Raw genomic sequence first — 2,943 nt, 5'->3', positions numbered from 1 at the left:
CAAGTGGGTATCCAGGCTATTCCTTCCTAATGATCCATGGGCACTGGCCAAAAGAACCATCATTTTTAGTTACCTAAGGATTATGAATATCTGGCCCAGATACTTTGGTACCAGCATTCTCAGAGGTTTGGAACAGGTTAAGTCCCAAATGAAGGACAAATACCTGGGAAGACTTATATGAACTGATAAAGTAAAGCGAATAGAAATAAGAGAATGATTTACATGATAAAAAGAGAATTGTAAGGAAAAACAATTTTGAAAGACTTAAGAATTCTAAGCAATGTAATGACTGGTCTCAATTCCAAAGGACCAGTGATGAAGCAATAATCCATTTCCTGAGAGAGGAATCAATATAGAGAACAAGGTTCATTTTTGGACATAGGCAATGTAGGAATTAGTTTTGCTTGAATATGCATATTTGTTGCAAGGGATTTTTATTCTTTTCCTTTTTTCGATTTTGTAGGGGGGAGGGAATAAAAGTATAGTGATAGAGTTGCCAAAAAAAGAGAAAGGAAAGAAAGGAAAATAGGTCATTGAAGCTTTTTTTTAATGCACAGAAGAGAACATAGGGAAACACAAACAAGCAAGACAAGCTTTGAAAGGTACATGTTGAATTTTGTTACATATTTTACAAAGAAAAGTAAGATATAGATAATAGAAAAATCACAGCTTTGTCTACAATTCTCTTTTTATAATAATATTTTATGGAAATACTTATTTGGTACTTGTTAATTTCAGAAGAAAAATAAAATAAAATAAGTCACGGCATGGCAGAAGCAGTACTAAGGGACCAGGCAGGGCCCCTGAAAACAGAGCACACCTTTAGGGAACAGGAAGATCAGCCCTGGCAGAGACCCTAGTTGCAGGTTCATATGTAGTAGTATAGAAATAGAGGAAATGACCACATGAGATTTCTTGTGTGACATTGTATATATAACATATGACCCTTGAGGCACTGCACTAACAGGAAAGCAGTTCAAATAATCCAAATCAACTTGTGTTTTGGCCTCTGTTAAGCTTTCTGGACATCATTATGCTGCTGTACAAATGATTCAGAGGAGGAGCATAATATTTGAGTTGATAAATGGGAACTACTCTTCTCAATTGACCACTTAAGAGTCTCTTCAGAGTCTCTCTGGCATATGTCTGTGAATGCCTATCCACTTTAGGCGCTGCAGGATCACCCTACAAACATATAGAGTGCCCTTACCTTCTATCTTGATGGTATATGCCCAGAGGAGTTAAAAAACCACACTGATTAATTCAAATTTTAGCCAAGAGATGATATGCTCCGAGTATCAGAATTTGGAATATAGAACTCTGAAGTCCTTATCTTACATTGGTATCTTCACTATCAGTCATTACCTTCCCACCATGATTCATAGGAAACAGGTAAGCAATATCAACCTTGAAAGCTATTAAATATAGCAAAATGAAAGAGAAGAAGGGCTCCTCATGGAGTCATCCATGTCCAAGCATCTACCTACACACATCCTCTACCTTGACTTCCCAGTGATTTAAGGTGACTGGTCATGATGAAAGGCAGTGGGGAATACTGATTCTACCATCTCCACCACCATCAGTGGTCTTTGGAAAAGAAAAAAAAGTTTGGAACAGGTTAAGTACCAAATAAAGGACAAGTATATCATAGACAAAGACTTAGGGTGAATTTAGCAAGAGGCTCCAGATACCTCTAGACATACGGACTTCTATGGGGTTCCCACAGAGAGGGTAAGAAATGAGGGAAGGGAGGGAGAGAGAGAGAGAGAGAGAGAGAGAGAGAGAGAGAGAGAGAGAGAGAGAGAGAGAGAGAGAGAGAGAGAGAGATGAAAGCAGAGAGGGAGGGAAGGTAGGAGAGAAGGAAGGAGGGAGGGAAAGAAGCAGAGAGGGAGGGAAGGTAGGAGAGAAGGAAGGAGGGAGGGAAAGAAGCAGAGAGAAAGAACGAGAAAGAGAGAGACAGAGACAGAGGAGGGAAGAAAGGGGGGATATACCCAAGATTATCAAAGAAAGAGAAAAAGTAACTATATATACAAAAACATTTATAGCTTCGGAGATCTGATGAGATTAACTTGAGATGGAGTAGATGGCCCTGGTTAATTGGATGTCATTTGATTAGGGATGAGAAAAGTTAATATACAGCTTACCTCTATGGAAACCTGGACCCTCAGGTGGGGTTATCATAGTTCTTTCTCTTTTTGATTCAGCTCTTTACTTGTAGTTACACTCTTTGTGTTTATTATATATACATTAATATATGCTCTTAGGTCCCCGACATTCCCTTTTAAGCTTCTTGAGAGATTGTTTAATTTATTGTATCAAATATAGAATATTTATTGTTATTGTTCAGTTATTTCCAACTCTCTAAGACCCCATTTGGAGTTTTCTTGGCAGAGATACTGGAATAGTTTGCCATTTCCTACTCTAGCTCATTTTACGGATGAGGAAACTGAGGCAAATAGGGTTAAATGACTTGCCCAGGTTCATGTGGCCAGCTAGTAATTGTCTGAGAACTCAGATGAGCCTTCCAGACTTCAGCTCAGACTATCTACTTTACCACTTAAATGCCTTTTAATATTTATTACAACACATATTATTTATTATACTCACTCCCCAGTGTTTGGCACATAGTAAGTGTATAAAAAATGCTTATTAATTGAGTAATGACTCAATAGGCCTAGCCACATGCTGGACAATACAATTCATTTGTTTGAAAGTCCTATACCTTCCCCTGAGGTCAATCAGTCTATGCAGAGAGGGGAAGAGGGAGAAGGATGGGTAGGTCACTAAGAGCTGGCTGTAGAGTACTTCCCTATTGGAATAGTCCAGCTGCACATCCCAGAATAAGGAATAGTGGGGTGGGGGTAAAGAGTGGGTTGCAGAGCAACAACACAGCTAAATTATACTCTGCTCATTCCTCCTACTATACTTTTACATAATGGGGAC

The sequence above is a fragment of the Sminthopsis crassicaudata genome, chromosome 1 (assembly GCF_048593235.1).
Source record: "Sminthopsis crassicaudata isolate SCR6 chromosome 1, ASM4859323v1, whole genome shotgun sequence".
In the NCBI taxonomy this organism is placed as follows: Eukaryota; Metazoa; Chordata; class Mammalia; order Dasyuromorphia; family Dasyuridae; genus Sminthopsis; species Sminthopsis crassicaudata.
The sequence above is the reverse complement of the archived record's forward strand: the minus strand, read 5'-3'. Positions refer to the sequence as shown.